This window comes from Aotus nancymaae, unplaced genomic scaffold, assembly GCF_030222135.1.
Source record: "Aotus nancymaae isolate 86718 unplaced genomic scaffold, 86718_ANA_hifiasm-v0.15.2.pri h1tg000009l, whole genome shotgun sequence".
In the NCBI taxonomy this organism is placed as follows: domain Eukaryota; kingdom Metazoa; phylum Chordata; class Mammalia; order Primates; family Aotidae; genus Aotus; species Aotus nancymaae.
This window is the reverse complement of record NW_026988420.1, coordinates 16,998,108-17,013,715: the sequence shown is the minus strand read 5'-3', so window position 1 is coordinate 17,013,715 and position 15,608 is coordinate 16,998,108. Positions and strand designations below refer to the sequence as shown.

General features: G+C 41.8%; 1 pseudogene; it reads right to left on the bottom strand.

The window, feature by feature from the left end:
• Positions 1 to 781: 781 nt before the first annotated feature.
• Positions 782 to 15,375, bottom strand: LOC135273843 (peptidyl-prolyl cis-trans isomerase A-like; annotated as a pseudogene).
• Between the last annotated feature and the right edge of the window lie 233 nt (positions 15,376 to 15,608).

Genomic DNA, 15,608 nt, shown 5'->3' with positions numbered 1-15,608 from the left:
AATGTGTGGAGGTTAATTTTGTGCCTAGTCATCTTACTGACCTATCTTATAGGACCCTACTCTTTGTCAGTTGATTTGCTTGCACTTCCTAGCTAGGTTATATAAAATACCGTTCTTCATTTAGTTTAACGTGTTTGACCTTGACATTATTTCATCTGACACCAATATGACCATACTTGCTCTTTTCATCAACCTTTTGCTGGGAAATACTTCCCCATGTTTTTATTTCAAATCTTAATGTGTGTGCACATGGTATGTATGGGTTGTTTATTTGATTTAGATCTGTTTTTTAAGCCAGGTGCAGTGGCTCACACCTGTAATCCCAGCACTTTGGGAGGCCGAAGTGTGTGGATCACCTGAGGTCAGGAGTTTGAAACCAGCCTGGCCAGGCATAGTGGCACATGCCTGTAGTCCCAGCTACTCAGGAGGCTGAGGCAGGAGAATCCCTTGAACCCAGGAGGCAGAGGTTGCAGTGAGCCAAGATCATGCCACTTCACTCCAGCCTGGGTGACAGAGTGAGACTCTGTCTCAAAAAACAAACAAAATATTTGTTTTCTTGTTTGTTTTTTGTTGTTGCTATTTACTTTTTATTTCATAATCATAAACTTAACTCTGCAATCCAGCTAGGCATGGAAAGGGATAAGAAAACCATGGAACCCAAAGGGAACTACAGCGAGAGCACAAAGATTCTAGCATCCTGTGAGCAAATGGGGTAGAGGGGTGCTCTCCTGAGCTACAGAAGGAATGGTCTGGTGGTTAAGTTAAACGCAAGTCAAGCTCATTAGAGTTGTCCACAGTCAACAATGGTGATCTTCCTGCCGGTCTTGCCATCCCTGGACCCAAAGCGCTACATGGCCTCCACAATATTCATGCCTTCTTTCACCTTGCCAAAGACCACATGTGTGCCATCCAACCACTCAGTCTTGGCAGTGCAGATGAAAAACTGGGAACCCTTTGTGCTGGGTCCAGCATTTATCATGGACAAGATGCCAGGACCTGTATGTTTCAGGATGAAGTTCTCATCATGAAATTTCTCCCCATAGATGGACTTGCCACCAGTGCCATTATGGTGTGTGAAGTCCCTACCCTGACACAGAAACTCTGGAATAATTCTGTGAAAGCAGAAACTTTGTAATCAAATCCTTTCTCTCCAGTGCTCAGAGCATGAAAGTTTTCTGCTGCCTTTGGAATCTTGTCTGCAAACAGCTAAAGGAGATGTGGCCCAAGGGCTCACCATCAACAGCCATGCTGAAGAACATGGTGGGGTTGACCACAGCTGATAGTACAGGGCTCCCAGCAGTGTCTGCAAAGCCAAGATCTGTTTATTAAACAAGACTGTTGAAAATCAAATCTTAGAGCATCTTTCCATTCATTCATTCAACAAATATTAATTGAAGGACTCAGCAGTGAACAAAACCAATTACAGTCCCTGCCTTCATGGTGCTCACACTCCAGCATTTGACATACTCTACTCACACACTTGCTGTGATCCCTGTTGTGTCTGAATTTATTTCTGTCACCTTGTTTTATGCTTTCTCTTTCCATGTGTTTTATTATTTTTCCACCTCATTTGCCTTTTATTGGATTGGGATATTTTCCTCCTTTACTGGTCTGGAAATTACACATCTTATTTCTATTTTTCTAGTAGTTGCCAGTACATTTTGACAAATGATTAAAATTTAAATTTGCTATTCATCCCTAGATTTACTATCTGTAGCTTCTCCTTAACTGTATGAAACTCTTAGACACTAACAGCGTTTCTGTCCTACTATTCTCTCCTATGACATAGTAATTCAGAAATTTAGTTCCAGACTATTATGGAACTAAATTTGCACTATACATCATGTTTATTTAATTACAACTTTCACTGATGACTTTGCTCAACATTATTTTGCATATTCCACAGTCTTGCATCTTAAATCCATTTTTTCTTGTTGTTACAATTCATTCCCAAGAAATTCTTTCAGAAAAGTTCTGTGAAAGGAACACTTTCTGAGTCATTACATGTCCTAAATATCTCTTTATTTTGCCCCCACACTAGAATAATAGTTTGAATGGACATAGAATTCTAGGTTCAAAGTTCCCACAGAACTTTGAAGAATTCTCTGTGTTATCTTCTTGTGTTCCATGTGGCTGGTAAGAAGTCTTGATGCCAATCTGATTTTCACTTCTTTGCAGGTGCATGTTACAGAAACAACTTAACTGCCTTCAGCCAAGTAGGGAATTTGGTGACTCATCCCTGGGAAGTCCAGAGATGGAGCTGGCCTCAAGTATGACTGAGTAGTTCAAACGGTGCCATTGGGGTTCTTTTCTATGTCTTGTGACTCTGTTTGTCTGTATTACTTTCTGTATGTTTGGCTCCTTCTGTACTACTTTAACAAGCTTCCTCTGCAAGAAAGACAACTACATACAGCTGTAGCCAACATCCCTGTGAGCCACATAACCCCAAAAGAAAGAGACCAGTTTCCCCATTAACACATGAAATCCTAGGGAGCTCTTTTTGGTCCCATGCCCACTCTGAGCTAATCACTCTAGTCAGAAGTGGGATTCTCTGATTAGTCATGTGTGGGTCCCAGGCTTCTCCCTGTGACCTGGGTTGGGGTGGTCCTGAATTCATAGTCCCATCTGAATGACATACAGAGAGGAAGGAAGGAAGGAAGGAAGGAAGGAAAGGAGGGAGGGAGGGAGGGAGGGAGAGAGGGAGGGAGGGACATTCTTACCGGAAGAAAGGAGAGAAAAAAGCAAACAAGAAAGCTAAAACTGTAACCACTATTGTCCACTATAGTAAATGGGATTTCTTTTTCTCTCTGGAAACATTTCAAATTTTCTTTTCACTAGTATTTTCTGGTGTGGATCTTTTTATATTAGTTTCGTTAGCTTTCAATGGCTCCTTTTAAGTAAATGATTCATGTCTCTCCTTAGCTTGAAGAAATATTTCCTCTATTATCTCCTTTCTGCCTCTGACTCTGTTTTCTGACTCTAAATTCCTGTTCAGTTGGTGTTTTGGGCCTTCCTGGACTAATCCTTTTTGTATTAACTTTTCCCTGTATTTCTTATCTCCTTGTAGTTTTGCTCTACATTTTTTTTCCTAAGATAATTTATTGTTGAATAAAGAAGTCACAAAGCAAAATGGAGTGGGACAGATGTCAAAGATAAATTGAAAACATAATTTCTGTCAAATGCTATTCTGGATTTCCTAAATTTAGAAACAGGAAAAGTGTCAAATGAAAAGGTACTTTTTCAAATTAAGTCTTTTTAAAAGTTCTGTGATTTGAAAGGAAAACAACTTTTCACTAAAAATATCCTTATTACATGAAAGCCATAATTTAAGAGACCAAGAAAAAAGCTTTTTAATTAACAAATAAACTGCATCTCCCGGAATCACTTAGGAATGTTTGTTTTTAATCAGTGGGTCCTAAAATCACTGCTTCCACATGACAAACTAACACGAATCTACTATGGATTGACATCATCTGATCCACAATGAAGTTTCCCATTTTTCTTCACACATTTCCTTTTCTGCAACTTTCAGCAAAAAGAGGAAAAGAGGATTAGAAAGAACTACAATTGGTTCCCTAGTGAATGACTTAACAAGATAAAACCTGCTTTTCCATTTGCATTACACATTCACAATCATTCACTCCTACATACTTTACTGATATATTTCAGACTCTCTCCACACCTAGAATGATTTGCCTGAACTTATCACCGTCCCCCTAAGACCAAAAAAAAAAAAAAAAAAATCTCCTAACGATACCTCTCAACACTGTGGTGTTCCATCCTCCCACACAGCTCCCTCCCTCGCCTGCCACGCAGCCAACAGTGTTTCCTGAACACCATCAGTGTCTCCAGGGGGGTAGATTTTGCTCTAAATTCTATTAGATTTCCTGAGCTTTATCTTCCAAATCACTCATTTAGCCTTTTCTATTGTTCAGACCCTTTGCTGAATTTTTCATTTCAGATTTTTTACTTTCCAGAATTATTTCTTCATTTCTGGTTCTTAAATTTTCAGAAGAACCTGGTTTAGTTGTTATTTAATGAATGCATTTTGATCATAGGTTGGTTTTTTTTTTAAACTTTTCTTCTGTTTCCTGAATTGTCTCATCTTCTTTTAAGATCAGCAGTTCTTCCTAATCCTAGTACTTCTCTTTCATGCTGTTGGTTTTCCTCATATATCTGGTACTCATTTGTAGTCTTTTCATACTGTGATCAGTGTAAGCAGCTGACAAGTTTTGGAGTGGAATTTTCTGCAATTGTGTTGACTGGTTTCCCCAAAAGGCCTTTCCTCTGAAAAAACTCTTTGTAAGGGGAAGAAGGTCCTTACAGGAAAGCTTGGGCGTGAGGCAGGCATGAGGCTGGGGGGCTCTCCCCAACTGCCAAAGGAAGGAGGACTCTACTCTAGCAATAAAGAATTTCAGTGGGTTTCCCTTTGGGAAAGTGGGTCTTTTCCTTCTTTATTTCTCTCCTCTTTCTTTTCTTTTCTTTTTTTTTTTTTTTTTTTTTTGAGATGGAGTCTCACTTTCTTGCCTAGGCTGGAATGCAGTAGTGCAATCTCAGCTCACTGCAACCTCTACCTCCTGGGTTCAAACAATTCTCTTGCCTCAGCCTCTTGAGCAGTAATTTTTGGATTTTTGGTAGAGATGGGGTTTCACTATGTTGGCCAGGCTGTCTGGAACTCCTGACCCCAGGTGATCAGCCCTTCTTGGCCTCCCAAAGTGCTGGGATTTCAAGCATGGGCCACCACACCTGACCTATTTCTCTCCTCTTTCTGTCTTTTATGAAGTCTGACATTTCTTCAAGGACACCTTGGTTATGTCCCTCCCAGGCCTCCAGTCACTTCAGAAGCCCTCCCCTACAGGATACTTTCCCCTCCTGTGTACTTTACCAGCCTTGCTGTTTGGTCAGAGGTTTAGTAAGAGTTGTAACTTGCCTTTCTGGTCTGAATCTTAATTTCCTAACAACTGCCCCAGGACTCTCTTCCTGTTCACTGCATATGCTAAAGCTGAGCTCGAAGTTTCTCTGGTTCTCCTCTTACCTAACAGTAATCTTCTTCTAGGTGGGTTTTGGATGATGGTTTTCTCAGCTCTTTCCAATCCCATTCATTTGAGGAATTTTTCTCAGTTTCTGATGTTAATCTCCTTTCATTGCATTGAGGGAATTGGAGAGAAAGAAAACTGTGTTCCAAAGCACATATAAATTCTTTTATATATTGCACTCCCCAAGGAGCACTACAAAGGAGTCAGTTTTCTAGAATTTAGGTGATATAAACAAAAATTTTTTAATTGCTTTTAATGTACTACGTCAGATACTATGCTAGTCACATTACATACATTTCCTCATTCAATATAACTTCTCTCTTTTTTTTTTTTTTTGGATGGAGTTTCACTCTTGTTGCCCAGGCTGGAGTATAATGGCACAATCTGGGCTCACTGCAACCTCCGCCTCCCAGATTCAAGTGATTCTCCTGCCTCAGCCTCCCCAGTAGCTGGAATTACAGGCATGCACCACCACACCCGGCTAATTTTGTATTTTTAGTACAGACAGGGTTTCTCCATGTTGGTCAGACTGGTCTTGAACTCCCAACCTCAGGTGATCCACCCGCCTGGGTCTCCCAAAGTGCTGGGATTACAGGCATGTGCCACTGCACCCGGCCCCAATTCTCATTTTTAAACATCTCTATGAACCAGAGATGAAGACTGAGATGGGGAGATGAAGAAACTAATGCTACACAGAGCAACTGCACAACTCACCCAAAGTCACACAGCAAGTAAGTCAAACGACGAGACTAACCCAAATCTCTCCAACCTCAAAATCCAAGAATATTAGATGCTAGATACACTATCTCCAAACAAATGGCCAGATTATTTTATTGTAATGTAAATCTGCATCTCGAATACTGATTGAAATAAGGGAGCCAATATATCTCTACTATGCTATAACTTTTTGCAATGGAACTTAAGAGAGTCCACAAAAGAAGTCTTTCAATTATTCCATGTGAAGGAGAATTAGAACATGTGGCATGCTGGGAATTAAAAGCAAATTAAGTTCTTTTCCTCCTCAGATATTTTGCATCTTTGGGCACACGTTGTCTTCTCTCTGCTTGAGATAACTTTTTTTTTTAAGTAAATCCTCCCCACTACCTTTTTCATAATGGGTCCCTTCACACTCCACTAAGAAGTCAACTCCCTAAAACAGTCCTCTCGTAACTGCATCTAAGATAGGTTCCCTCCTCTCCCACCCATCTTTCTAATTCAATATTCTGTTTCCTCGCTTAACACAACTTCTAATTGTTTTGTTTACTGTTGGGTATTTTTGTTTCTGTTTTTGTTTATCTGTCTTCCCCACTAAACTGTAGGCTCCAGGAGAGAAACATATGTTTCTTACATCAGCCTCTATTTGTTAAACAGTTAGTTAAACCATAGTGTTATTAAGAAGTAAAGTATGGCAGGCACGGTGGTTCATGCCTATAATCCCAGGACTTTGGGAGGCTGAGGTGAGTGGATCATTTGAGTCCAGGAGTTCAAGAATAGCCTGGGCATTATGGCAAAGCCTCGCCTCTGCAAAAAATTAAAGAAATTAGCTAGGCATGGTCATATGCACCTGGAGTCCCAGCTACTCAGGAGGCTGAGATAAGAAGATCTCTTGAGCCTAAGAAGCAGAGGGTGCAATGAGCCAATACTGTACCACTGCATTCCAGCCTGAGTGACAGAGTGAGACTCTGTCTCAAAAATGAAAATAAAAAAGTAAAGTAATTTTGCCCAAGCCAACAGTCAGTGAAATGTTCAAGGTTAGTAAAAGAAGAGAGATGTAAAAGCAAACGACCTGGAAAATCCTCACACTGTATAATCATTTCATAAACAATCAAAAGTTAAATGTTGAACCAGAGAGCTCACTTCTCTGTTCTCTACACATTCTCTTCTCAAGAAACTGCTTCCCCAGCCTTCTGCTGAAATCCCTGGCCAAAGATGATTGATCTAAAAGAGGTCACCTAATTGGACCCATTTTGTCAAATAACCATCTTTAGAATAATCCTATTAGTCAAATAGAATTGCTTATTGGGGAAATTTGGCTTGGGGACTCTGGAATTCTCCGAAGATCAGGGAAGAGGCAGAGATGCTTGGTGCATGTGTGACTTAAGAAAACCACTCAGCCAAGAAGAGAAAAATAAATCAAGATGACAGAGGGAAGCAGAGCCCCTGAGGCCTCTTGGTGGCTTTTGTTTCAGGAACTGAGCCCCACTCACCCCCATGGGAGCCCCACTGTTATCTCTGCTCCTGGACTCTGTGAGACAAATTTTCCTTTTTGCCTAAACCAACTTGAGCAAACTGTGGCCAAACGGCCCCTGATGAAGGCAAGGGTAGATTGTTATTTCTCACCTCTCTGTGTGTGCGTGAGAGGGTGTGTGTGTGTGCTGAGGAAGGGGCTATTTATTTAACCTTATTCCAAAGGCCTTCCCCTTTGTATATGGAGATGATAAATTCTTTCTTACAATTAGGTCCTGTCTTATGCACCAGCAGCATAAGCCATGGGGTATCATTTCTGAGACACCCCAAAAGTCCTTTGCGTTCTCCAAACTCCTCCTACTCTTAAAATTGTACATTTCTATTTAATTATTGGGCTTTAATCTTGTCTTCCTGAATCACTGTTTTCTGGTAAATGGGTTCCTTATAAGCAGAGACTAGCCCTGTTCATATTTGAGTTCTCACAGCACATAGACTGGTAGAAGAGTGGAACGTGGTGGGAACTCCAGCTGGAATAAATGAATCTAATGGGAAAATATGGTGAGGAGGGGAAGGTGTGGGCATCACACTCAGGCATCCTCAATTCCACCATTTTGGGCTCGATTAGTTTCAATCCTAGGTGAGTTGTAAGATGACAGTTACAAAGAATTGACAATTTCTGAACTGGGTGACAGACTCTACATCTGTCTTTGCAGTTTCCATTTGCTTTTATAAGCATTAATGCCACCTGGCCAGATTCATTTAAATGAAGAGAAGCAGAAAGGTTTATGTGCACAAGGGGATGGAAAGGCATAGAGGGGGAAGAAAAGAAAAAGAAAACTGCCAGGCAGAAAGGTGGAATCATCTGAATGTCTCCCTCCTGCTTTCTTTCTTCACCACCCTTGCTCTATTTCATAAGTTTTATTGCCATCTTGACATTATCTAAATTATGATTTGAAGTTCATTCAAGCAGACTCACTCATGGTTACATTTGTAAATTTGAAAAAAACAAATTTAATTTCTTTCTTCAGGAAAAAATGAGCCTGATAAATACAACTAAGGGACTGTTCATGTGCACCCAGTGACTGGAACAAGCAGATGCATGGTTTTAATATCCATTCTTATAAGCCTGGAGGTTAGCCTCTCAACGGTACCCTGCAGGATTCCACACCATCTTTTCAAAGCACTTCACTAATGAGCTGCCATCATTTGTGCAAACAGCCTTGTGAGAAGGAGGAGGCTGTAGCTGTTCCATTTACGAATAAGAAGAGTGAGGTTTGAGGAAAGTAGACCAGTTTTCCCAGCTGTACAGTAAACCCATATAGGGCTCGGAGCTCTGAGCTCCCTGCACCTGATCCCAAAAGCTACGTTACTATTTGAAATGAGACTCCTTCAGACAATGAATTCTTAGATTCTGATGTGGCTAAAATGGGGTAGAACGAAGAGAGAAATTCCACAAATGGAGATAGACTTAAAGCATATGATATACAACATCCATGGACTTACATCCAAGGCAAAGATACGATTCTTTTTTCACATGGCTCATGGACAAAGGCTTTAAGAAAAATAATAGCAGTCTCAGGAATCATGTTCTTCCTAACAAACGTGAGTGGCACACTACTCTACGTGGATATAGGCCCAAGGCCCATACACGGGCTAGACCTGTGTATGCTATTCTGGGTCTAGCCCAGGATGTGAGTTTAATTGGAACTGTTTTAATTCACATCTGGAATTTTCCAAAGAATAGCTCATTCCCTAATTGGCCCCTTGAGTTAACAAACGGTTGCTATTTTGATGACTAAGTTTTTCTATCTGTAACAACTTCTTTTACTCCCTTCAGTTCAACACACATTTACTGGGCAAGCAACAATGCTGGGTATTGAGCAAGGCAAGGAAGGAGAGAGAAGTTGGGAAACAAAGATAAATAATATGCAGTCTGTTGCCTCCAGAAAACATAAAGCCAATTTGCATAAATAACTGATTTAATTATAAGGCAAATGGAATTCGATACTATAAAAGAGGCAAAGATATGGGAAGGCAGAGGAAGAAGTAATGAGGGTTATAACAGGGAATGGAAAGAGGCAAGAGGCAGGGAATTACAAGGCTTCATGAAGGAGGCAGCCTCTGAGCTCGGCCATGTAGAATGCATACAACGTCAATCGGTGAAGAAGAAAAGAATTCTAGGGAGAGGGAACAGGACAGAAAAGACAGATGGAAGTAGAAAGGCTAAGAGTGACTAAGTTGGAAGTGTGAGTTGAGGACAGATTGTGAAGGACCTTGAATTGAGTTTTGCAGGCAGTAAGGAGTCACTAAAGATTTTTGAGTAAAGGCGTCAAGCACTCCCTGGCCAGCCTGAAACAACTGGGCTACTTCTAAGAAGCAATGAACTATTATCTTATGTAAATCACCCTATTTGGGGGCCTCTTTGCTACATCAGCTTAGCCTTACCCTAACCAATAAAAAGTCCCTCATTTTACAAATGAGGAACCTGAAGCTTAGAGGAGAGAAGTGACTTAACCAGCATCGTGTTACCATAACTCTACCATGTAGAACCAGGGCCAAACAGGAAATCTGGGACTAGGTCTTCCATGGCCCCAACAGATGAGATGATGGTGGTCGTGGTGTTGGTGGTGATGGTAATCGAGGGTGATGATGGAGATTTTTTGTTTTTGATAAACTGTTATTTCAAGGTTTTGTTTTTATACCTCTTCTTTACATTTTTCTATTTTTTTAATGTAAAAGTATGGAACAGATTAGCCATACAATCACTTTAATCAATTATTTGTGGTGATAACTTCCCCATAACTTAATTGGCAAAGTTCTTTCTCAGACTAACAGTACTACGACATCATCTAAAAGTCACCTCAAAATGACAGAAGAATTCATTAAAAACCACTAATGTCTGCAGGGTTTAAAGATGTGAAGTGTCCGTTTGGAGAATGAGAAATCAACGCACGCTGACTTTTGCCATCCGGGTTTGTCACGCTCTGTGTCCGTGGGATGACTCACATTGCTGAAGCCCGTTTAATTAACATGCTTTTTCTGTGCTGCTACTTCCATTCTAACAAATTAAATGTTTAAACAGCCAGTGCAAACATTTAGATCTGAGTCAAAATTGTTTGCACTCTGCCAGTTTAGGCATTTAATTTATTATAATCCTTTCCATAATACATAACTTGAAAGTCATTCTTTTGCACTGAAAAATATTGTTAGTATTTCAACTGATGCTATTGAATCTGAAACTATCAGAATGTGATGTGAGAACGAATTTGGACTATAAACAAGGCCAATAAATGAGATAATAAATGAATCCTCATCTGCCCTAACCTCCTCAGTTGACCAAGGGATAATAGTGACAGGTGCCGACTCGGGCCTGACTTTTGTCCCATAATCTCTGCTCTTGTGGAGAGATGCCGCAAGATGAGATGAGGATCTTAGAAGGCTCCTAAACATTTCTTCTTAAGACCTTTCCTGGATTCTGACCTCTTCCTCCCTGCAGATATTTTTTCAGCAGATAGATTAGCTAGCTTTCAACAACCTTCCCCTTCCCTGGGCTAAATAAAGTGAAAATGCACTGGAAGAAAAATTCTAACAAAAGCTCCATTGAAGCAATGTTGACTGCACTGATAAAGATCCCAGGCAAGCAGCCAAAGCTAGTCAGAGGGAGGTTCCAGAGGAGTGACCCTGTTTGGCCCCAGGTGACCACAAGGTGGCAGTGAAGGTCTTTTCACCCTCCCCATAGGCACCACCCTCCCCATAGGCACCGCCCTCCCCATAGACACCGCCCTCCCCATAGGCACCGCCCTCCCCATAGACACCACCCTCCCCATAGACACCGCCCTCCCCATAGGCACCGCCCTCCCCATAGACACCACCCTCCCCATAGACACCGCCCTCCCCATAGGTACCACCCTCCCCATAGGCACCACCCTCCCCATAGACACCGCCCTCCCCATAGGCACCGCCCTCCCAGGCCCGCGACCCCCAGATACTGTGCCTCTTCCCCACTGTCTCCCAGGGAAGCAAATGCGTACACCCAGATCTAAAAACCCGACATTTTCACGTTTTTAATAAAGGTAACTTTGTGTTGTATTGCGAATAACATGGAAACTGGAAAATGATTGAAAATTTCCCCCAGTATCTCTTGCTTGAAGAAAATGGAGCATGGCGTTGGAACCAAGAGGAAAATATCGTAGAGTAATAGATGCTGGTCATGCAAACTCATTAAATCACAGCTTTCTCATCTACAGAATGAGAGGTTAGGCTCCTCTCACCCGTGCGGTTTCTTCAGATATCCTTCCAGAGAGAGTAGCATGGATCAAACTCATCGAGCAAGGGAGGGGAGTGGGTTTCAGGAGGCAGCAATCAGCTTGGTGCTGTGTGCTAATGAAGGTCACCTGCCACAGAAAACCGGAATGCATTCACCCTCTGGTTCTCCAGGCCTCTATCTCCTGCTCAGAAATCATTCAAGGTCTTCCACAAAACATTCCAGATTGTTTATACTTTGAGATTGAATTATACAGAGTCAAGCTAGGTCAGATTTTATAATGAAGCTATATCTACCCAAAAATTGGCTGGTGGAAGAAAGGAGGAAATCGTTGAATTCAGCTAATGTGTTGTTTCTGAAAGCAGTCAACTCAGATCAATCCAGCTTTGTTTGTTTTTCCAAATAATGTAGGTCATTTAGACACAAGATAGGGCTTTCTCCTAGAGCCAGCTCAAGGAACTACCCATTCAAAAGGGCTTTGCTAAATGAGAATGGATGCCTGCCCCTCAACACACACTCACTATTTAAATGCCAGGAGGGTTAACTGAGAATTAACAGACAGAAGTCTTCCCACTGAACGTCTATGCTGAGGCATATTTTAATATTTTAATGTCTAAGGGTTGTAATTCAATGAAGCATTAGCTTTTCTAAACCACTTTTTAAAGAATTAATCATAATTAGCATGAATTAAATACTCATTATGTGCCAGACAGTGTGTTAAGCACATTATATGTATTACCTCACCAATTCTTATTCCAACCCTATAAAGAAGAAACCGATACTTCCCCCATTTTATAGATGCAGAAACTGAGGTTTCAGGAGATGAGGTCACCTACCCAAGGTCACATGACTGGAAAGCAGGTGTGCATGCCTGATTGCAAAGTCCCAGCTCTTGAAGGCAGTTTATCCAGCCCCAGTTCTGTTTTTCATTTCTTCATAATCCTCAAGGATGATTCCTTTTTTTGCTGGCATCTGTGCCAGTTTTACACATTTATAAGTATTTTAATATTTATAAAATGAGACCAACTCATCAAAAATTTGCAGAGGACAGCCCCAACTCCTTGTAGTGAAAAGAATACCAGGGTCACTTAGGGTTGCTCTCCACCTCTGTACCATTTACACCATGTGGCTGTTGGTCCCAGGCTCTGCATCAAATTTACCACCTAAGAAGACCCTACACTGTCAAGGAATCCACCACAGTGGCCTCAGCTAGCTTCAAACTGCCTTTCCTCTTGTCTTAATGCTCAGTGAACACAAAGAACAGCCGACTTTTCCTTCTGATTCTGAACTTGAGGACGATCAAGAAAACACGCAATTCTTGAGCCAGATATGACTTCAAGAGGTCCTCTAACCCTGTCTTCTGCTTCCAGATAGGGACTGTATAACTAAAAACAAATAACAAGTCACCAAATATGAACAACCATCACTCACTTTTTTGAACATTCACGAGAGTGCAAAAAGTTCTACCTGTATCAGCTCATTTTACAGTGGGGGAGACTGAGGCACAGAGAGGAGAAGTGACTTTCCCAAAGTCATACGAGTAGGCAAGGGTAGAGGTGGAATTTGAATGAAGTGTCCTCTGAATTTTATTTGCTAAATTCCTGTTCCCTCTCCCTGGCCTAGGTTGATGTGGGGAAGACAGGAGCAGGCACCTGGAGTCGTAGAATCATGGGCGAAGCACCGAAATGGTAGTCAACAGGGGTTCCTGAGCCTCCTTTGCCTCTAACCGGCAGGGTTTCTTTAGATGAGCTCCCCCCATGCCTGGGCTTCAGTTTCTTCACCCTCAGATTTACCTAAGGGACTTTTTTTGACTCTAAAATTCTAGGATTTGGGTTCAACAAGGCTAGTTGGGAGAAAAGCAGGGCAAGAACATAGCAAGTTGGGAAACCAGTGGACCAGCTGGTGGCCACAGCTGTCCTGTTCATTCTGCTGGAATTCCGCACCAGCCAGTGACTTTTCCTCACGATTTCCACATTATGCATTCACATCAGACCTCTGTTTTATCTTCAGCATGTTAGTATTTCGCATTTTTATTTTGCCAGTTATCTCTTCTATTAACCCGGGCACTCTGCAAAATGACTTGTCATTAATAACATGAACTGGCTTTTTCAGTTTAGACAGAAAGGAAGATACGGAATTGAAGGAACTGTGTTATCTAATGCATTTTCAAAGAGATTTGTTTGGAGAGAGTGCTTGTTAGAAATACCTAAGCAGAGCATCAAACCTTTGACAAAATATATATTTGAAATATTGCATAGAGGACTTTTAGGGATTAGAGTCTACAAGCATGCATTGCTTCAAATTTTCTGATGAAATTTTAGCAGCAAATATATTAGAATCTTATAATCACATTCACGAATGCCAATGCCCAAATCACAAATCCCATCTCTACTGGATATGGATTTGAGGGTATTTTTGTTCAGGAAGGTATTGTTAGCTTTAGGGTTTACTCTGCTTGTTTACCTTTTAAAGACAAGCACAGAACTCGAGAATTGGGAGAGTCCAGATAGATTATTCCCAATCGCACTGTTCTATAGATTAGGAAATTTAACCCAAGTGCAGAAATGCCCAAAGGTCATACACCATCACCCATAGCCAGGACTCAGACCAGCTGCTTGATTCCTAGTCCCTCATTTCCACCCTTATGCCAACTGTCATGTTCCGCAAAAGGACAGAACCAGAAACAAAGGAGCATCAGAAGACTATGCCATTAATCAAATGATCTCTGAGCCTAGAGATGGATGTCCCAGTGCTCAATCAGAGTCTTAGAAAAGGGTAAATAGATTCGATATAGGGAACGTCTGTAGAACATGGGGAGCAGGTGGGGAGGGCTGAGCTAGTAACTAACGCCCCAGGGGCAGAGGCCAAGCCTGGTGGTTGACTTGGGAGCAGAGATTTATGTGGAATGTGCCTCATATAGAGATACTGACAGGACTTTGACAGGCAATGCAATGGGAAAAGAATGGGATGCGGGGTCATGGGAGCTTTGATTGTGAACCCCAGCTCTGTCTCTCACTGCCTGTGACCTTGGACAACTACCTTGCTTCATCTCTCTGAGCCTCAGTGACCCCATCTGCAAACTCAGACATTTTTGTGTGTGGTACAATGCTGTGAATGTATAAATTTTAATATTGTGGCTTACATTTGTAAGTATGTATTTATGATACAGTCATAACTGGCCAATGAACCACAATGTGCCTCCTTTCCAGAGACACAAGCAACAAACTAACTCAAGGAAACAGGGCCTGGGTTTGAACTCCTACAACCAAAGTGGCCACAAATGATGCAGTGTAGACATGGATTCCCAGTCCATCCTTTCCATTCCACCAAGCCACTACTCTGCCTGCGTTTGTTTACATTGATTCAAACCCCATCAGAGCCAGGGAAGACACTGCTGTTATTGTAAGGGAGGCCCAGGACTGGCAGAGGGGATGCACTAAACAGCCCCTGTGGGTGCGAAAGAGAGTGCAGGCAGAGCAGTCTGCCCCCGGAAGGCTGGAAGGATTCTGCCACGGATTTGGAGAGGCAGGCAAAAGACGGCTGCCCTTTCCAAAACATGCACCCTCCAAGGCCTGCCAATAGGTCAGCTTACCATGGAGGACCCGAAGTGAGCCCAGAGCCTTTTAGGGACACATCTGCGATTAATGTGTAATGTAACGGGATCAACTCGGAAGCCGAGAGGCCTTAACTGCAGAGCTTGTCTGGAGGGAGATAATGAGGAGGAAGAAAAGGCCATTGAAAACAGAAAGTCCAGATAAAAAGCCCAGAAACAGATTAGGTCATCCCAGGTTTATTGTCCTGGAAGAACCATTTCTCCAAGAGTGAAAACCTTGCAGTCCAGTTGCTAAACAAACTGACCCGTGGATTGTTTTACCTTCCTGGCCTCATGTTACCTCCCTAGATCTTGATTCACCTCCCTGGGTCTACATTAACCTCCCTGAGTCTCTCTTGGTTATCTTTCAGCTCTAACACCAGAGATTTCCCAGATTCTAAGTCGTAAGAAACATACAGAAAGTAAACTAAATAACAAGTTTCCTTGAAATATTAATCAATCATGCTTTCCTTTTATGACTCGCTTTTGAATCAGTCAGAGGCATTCGTGTGGCCTCAAGGAGAATTAG